The sequence below is a fragment of the Ictidomys tridecemlineatus genome, chromosome 2 (assembly GCF_052094955.1).
Source record: "Ictidomys tridecemlineatus isolate mIctTri1 chromosome 2, mIctTri1.hap1, whole genome shotgun sequence".
Lineage (NCBI taxonomy): Eukaryota > Metazoa > Chordata > Mammalia > Rodentia > Sciuridae > Ictidomys > Ictidomys tridecemlineatus.
The window spans coordinates 178031803-178038149 of NC_135478.1; positions in this window are offsets into that span (position 1 = coordinate 178031803).

Below are 6347 nucleotides of genomic sequence, written 5' to 3' on the forward strand. Positions count from 1 at the left end.
AGAGAGAGAGAGAGACAGAGAGAGAGAGAGACAGAGAGACTCCATTCTCTAGGTACAAAATATATACCCCATAGCCATGTCCCCAATGAACCACTTCCTCCAGCCACACCCCACTTACCCCCAGTTACCACTCAGTTAATCCCATCAGGGATTAATTCACTAATTATGTTAGGCTATAACTCAATCATTTCTCTTCCATACCTTGCATTGTCTCACATGTGAGCTTTTAGGAGACACCACATGTAAACCATAACAACAATAGAAGATTTCAAGCAAGACATAAGGCATAGTAAAAGTATAGCAAAGTTTATTAGAAGGGAAAGAAGAGGAGGAAGTCACCTTCAAGTGAGATAAAGGGTTGTTTCAAAGAAGATATTAACAACTCTCTCCTTTGTGTCCTAACATTTATTGAGGTGAACTGGCAATTTCCAGAAGATCCTGCCAGCGCACCATCTCTAGCTTTTGATTGACAGATTGTATCAGATTTCTAAATCCCTATATGTCTCATTCATGAGTGTCTAAATGAAACCCACAAATTTATAATTACAATTAGATTAAATAATATGCCAAGGACCTAAAGGCAGATTTAGTCATCTTAGTTTGTGCTGACCAGTTTTATCTGGAACTTGTTTTTTTAATAGATTTTAGGATAGTCTTAAGCCAGTGAAATCTGTCCTCCTCTTACAAAAGGAGGATACTTGGATGGACACTTTCCAGCCCTGTGAATAATATTTTATTAGTTAAGTCAGAGCAGGACTAGAATAACTTTGTGTAAATTTTTTCTTTAGAAACACATCTAGAGCTATTACATCATCTCAGTCTGTAGAATTAACCTCCTGATCTCAATGTTTCCACTGCTCATGTCTACCTGTTTTTGTCACTTGAACCTCTGTGTAGTGATAGTTCTATTTTTTTTATTTTTTGAGGTACAACATGGAAAGCATACTGTTTTCCATAATAGCTGTATCAATATACTTCTCCACTAGTACTATACAAGGGTTCTCTTTTCTCCACACTCTCAACAATGCTTGTTGTATCTTAGATTTTTTTTTAGATAATAGCCATTCTATTAGGTATGCAGCTCTATGACTGTTATGTACTTATTCATAAGCCAGCTCTTTGAAACTCATATAAATAGGCTTTGCAGCTGGAAGGATCTTAAAGTCTGGGAAGCCAAGAGATGAATTATGCTAGGTTATACACAAAGGAAGTGAAGTAGCTGTTGGGTCTGGAACTTAGGTTTCCTAATTATCAGTTCATCTTCACAGCACTCTTTCCTGTCTGTAAAATGAATGTGATGATAACATTTACTGCCTGAAACACTCATTCCATTCTCTTTGCCCAGCTAAATCTTTTTGTTTGGATGTTATCTCAAGCACCACTTCCCCAGGAGAGCCTTCCATTTTCCATTTTCCCAACCAGAATACATGCTCCTTCATAGCACTTATCACGGAATGGTCTTATTATGGAATGAGTTAATTAATGCTATGTCTTCATTAGGATTCAAACCCTACAAGGTCAAGGACTGGTTCTGGTTTATCTTTTTGTTGCTTCCCCAGCTTTTAGCACAAGGCCAAATACATAGTGGGTCCCAAGTGATTCTTGGACCAGTAAAGGAGTGAATAGATAGTTTGCGAATTACAAAGAAGAAAAACCAAGTTTTTATTATAGTTGTTACGACATTGCTGCAGTGGTAAATATTCATACTCAAGGCAAGTGTTGGGCTGCTCTGGGCAGGACAGCACCTCACCAAGCCTGTTGTCTTTGACTTCTCATCTAGTTTGGTTCCTGTTTTCCTTTATGCCTTTGCTCTTCACTTGATGTCCACCTGTCATTCACCCTGCTGCATTTACCCCAATCAGAAGTCTGGTTCTTACCCTTCAGAACAATTCCTTCACCCTAAGGATCTTGTTTCCTTGGCCAACCATCCAGAAAAAAATCTGCCAATAAACCAGTTCACAGCACTGTGGTGAGGATTAAATGGAGAAAGAATGCAAACCCTCATCACAGGATTTAGCACATCTGCTCAAAAGATGTTCATTCTTATAGCCTCTTTTCCCTAAGGGGAGAATTATAGGCAGCAATTAAGAGCTTATTTTAATATACAATGTTTGGAAAAGGAACAATAGAGATGAAAATCTTAATGGGAAATTTTCAGGCCAGGAGTTAGGGCAGCAGAAAGAGTGGAAATATTTTGGCCAGAGGTCCCTCTAGGAAGCCCCCACATCCCACAGAATGTTCTGCCCTTGCCTGAGGCAGCTTATAGAACAGTCTTTTCTAGAAGGACATAAAGTCCATGGTGATGGGCACTTGTTCTGTGCCTGGCATATAATCTTCCAGCTTCTTGGCATACTTCCTCATAAACTCCCTTTATAGGGGTTATCCTTAGTGAAGTTATCTATTATTACACATAACACCTGAGCCGTATGCCAGCGAACTTTCAACTCCATGTCTAATGTTTCTAAATGCTAGATGTGTATTTCCAGTAACTTTTCATTAGATTGTCCAGCTGGCCTCTCAAATTTGGTGAACTTAATTGATTGCCTTTTCTCAATGCTGCTTTTTCTCCTGTGTTGTCAATTTTTGTATTGGGTTTCACGCTACAAACTTTAGAGCCATTTTCAACATTTCCTTTCCTCTCTTTCTAGGGCTTGGATTAGACTATCCAATCTGATAGGACTAGATGGTAGCTGATCTTGTTGGTGTCTTTCCTGTATCCACTCAGCATTCACTTTTCTTATGCATGCTCACCAAAAGCTTTCCACTGCGAGCACCACAGACTTTTTGCATAAGGGATTTCCCTGGTTGCGGATACTCACTCAATTCACCTATTGGGCAGGCCAAAAGTGCCAGGTAGTTAAAACCCCTGCTAACAGTTTGCACTAATGATTAGCAGAAGGCAATGGATATATTTTGGATAGGACAACTATACATTGGGCTCTATGCTGTCTCTCAAAGTCTCTAGTGAATCTGAGTTTCAATTCCCCTTCTAGGAGAGCTCAATTAAAGCAGTGGTTACTTATATTAAGATAATTGGAGGAGCTGAGAATGACTAGAAAATTCTTGTTGTGGATGATAGACTGTTTAGTGATAATGTTAATCATGGTTATAAGGAAAAATACATTTTATGTTTTGAAGTTAGTTAATTGAAACTAGGTGCCTGCTGGACATGTCCAGTAGACAATCGAAAATATGGAATTGAAGATTAGGAGAGAAGTAGATTGGAGATAAGCTCTAGAAGTTATCAGTGTATGTAGGTGGAAGCTTAGGCTATTAAAATGGGTAAGATAGCCAAAATACTTACGTACAACGGAAAGAACACGAAGTTAAAAACAGGTTTCTATGAAACATCATTGTTTAACAAAGCAGAGGAAGAAGAGCCACTGAAGGAAACTTAAAGGATAAAGAGTCCACATTGTACTCCATCCCTGGACAGAGCATTTAACTGTGGTCACTTTTTGATCACTTAAACTAGTTAGTCTCTTAGCATTCTGAAAGCACAATTTCCTCTAAAACTCACTCAGACTGTTACACAGAGGGAAGAAGGAATTAAGATTTAATTTAACAAGTCAGGGAAAGGGCTGTGTAGAAGGGAATTAACATTGGTATTACAACAGCCTGTGGCATGGGAACTAGCACCTTGTGTTACCCTTAGAGGAGCTGAAGATGACAGAAGCTAAGAAATGCTCACAAGCTTCTGCATTTGTTTATTAAGTGGAGTTTGAGAGTCCATGCAGGCCTAGCCAACTGCAAAATCCATGTTCTTGTTACTACCATTGTGCCAAAATATTCAATGAAGTATAGAATACTTCAGTTGATATTTCTTCTTTTCTATAAGTAAAGACAGTGCTTTAAAAGTCATGTTTTGAAATATTTTGTTTGTCTGACTTATTGCAGGTGCAATTAATAATTTATTTCCATTAACCCTCTTAAACTAATGAATGATATTTGGAACTGCCAGTTAGAACTTATGATTAATTTAAGGCAACCACTGTTAGGAATTAAAATAAGTTAAATACAGCATAAAAGCTTTAAAATATGTTATTTATTTGACCCAGTAATTCTTCTTCCTGGAATTTACTGTAAGGAAATGATTTTTTAAAAATGTGGGCGAAGGCTTAGCCACAAGCTGTTCATAATATTTTCAATATTATGAAATATCTAATAATAAGGAATAATTAATTAAATGAAGGTACATCTAAAAAATACTAAGACGTAATTAGAACTAATATTACAGGTTAATATTGATATGGAAAGTTGCCCATGAGATATTTCAAGTGAAAAAAAGGCAAGTTACCAAAAATAATTAGGGTCCCATTTTTGGTTGCCTTACCTGGAATACAAACACTAAAAGTTTGGGCTATTCTTCATTGATCAAACTTTCCTAATATTATTTGCATTAATTAATATAAGTTGTGACCTTGCTGAAGAGAGAAGAGATATAGTTGTTAGAAGAGGTGGAGAGAAGCATGGAGGAGCATGGGGAGTGTGGTAAGGAAAGTATATCTTACTTGCCTTCTCATACTTGGTTGAGCGCCTGGGCTCTGTGAGTGGCAGCTGGAAATGTTGGAGGTGTTTTTATTATGAGAATATTATAATCCTAGAAAGGGAGTAGGAGTCAAAAGCTGCAGAACAGTTCAGGAAATAATTGTTTGATTTGGTACTTACACAGAAATGAGTCCTAAACCAGATGTCCAAGTTTTGCAGAAGGCTGGGGAAGAAGAAGCAATTCTTCTCACCTGTGTGGTAGATGTTGCTCACTGTCCCCAGTATTTCCTCATCTTTTCTTTGAGAGAGAGAGAGAGAGAGAGAGAGAGAGAGAGAGAGAGAGAGAGAGAGAGAGATTTTAATATTTATTTTTTAGTTTTCGGCAGACACAACATCTTTGCTTGTATGTGGTGCTGAGGATGGAACTAGGGCCGCACGCATGCCAGGCGAGCGTGATACCGCTTGAGCCACATCCCCAGCCATCCTCATCTTTTCTTATTAATATAATTTTATCTGGGTACTCAGGTGACAAGCCTATGCTTCCTGTTACAGCTAGGTATGGTTTTGTAATTACGTGAAATGACGTTATGATGGCAGAGTAGCCATCTTGAAATAAAAGATGAAGGATTGGACAAAGCTTCCAGAAACAACCACCTAGACTTCCATATGAGAGAGAAATGGACTCCTGTGTCATTATTTTGGGAAGCCCTGTTATGGAAGCCAAGTTTGTATACTAACTGATTTTGCATATTTGGTTCCATTTTGGCGGGAGAATGGCAATATCTACAGGGCAACAAGAATGCTGCTATTCTCATAATAAATAGCAACAGTGGTAAGAAATTTTTTATCATAAGGAGAGGAAGAGAGAACAGTGTAATTACAACTGACTTGTGGGGATGTGAGCGCTCCAGTTATCTACTGTTGTCCAATAGACTATCCCCTAAAACATAATGGCTAAAACAATGACAATGCTTATTTTTACTGGTAAACATGGAAGTTGAGTAATACTTGGTCTGGAGTCTGCTATCCTCTGAAGGCTTGCTCCCTCACATGACTAATAGTTTTTATTGGCTGTCTACTGGGACTAGAATATCTACAACTAGCAACTTGACTTCCTGGCAACATACTGACTGGAATATAAGGTATAATGCATAGAGAAAGGTGGTGGGGGGGGGAGTGGGGGTGAGAAGCATAGTGTGCAAGCACAGAGTGCCAGGACAAAAATGGGGACTCTTAGGGTCTAAGAGTCACCCCATATCACTTTTGCTGTATTCTATTTATTAGAAGAAGCACTCACCTAAGGTTGGTACAGGTCAGGAGAAGGTGATATTAAGTCCACTTTTGGGGGTAGGAAGAGATTTGATGCTGGGGATTGAACCCAGTGCTGTGTGATGCTAGGCAAGTGCTCTACCAGTGAACCACACTCCTAGCCCCTAAGTTAACTTTTTGATGGGAGAAATGTCAAGTCATTTTGAACATGTTTTAAAAATACTACAATAAAGGCTATTCCTTTGAGAATTATCAGAAATAATTTAACACATATTGAAAGAGGAAGGGATTTGACCAGTGTTTGGTCACATGGCTTTATATGCTTCAAGGGAAAAAGTAACTGTTATTCTGGGCACCTATGTGTCCAGCTATTCTACTACTATATAAAAAAGGGAGAATGATTATTGGGTGGCAACTAGCAGTGTCTATAACAAACTCTTAAGTGTCATTCTTCTCCCCTAAAACTGAGCACATGTAGGTAAGGAGTAATTCCTAACGAATGTTTAAACCACAGAGCCCCCAGCACAGTGCCTGGGTGGTAAACTTTCAGGAAATGAAGAAGTTTTATCCACACTAAATAGAGTTATCAC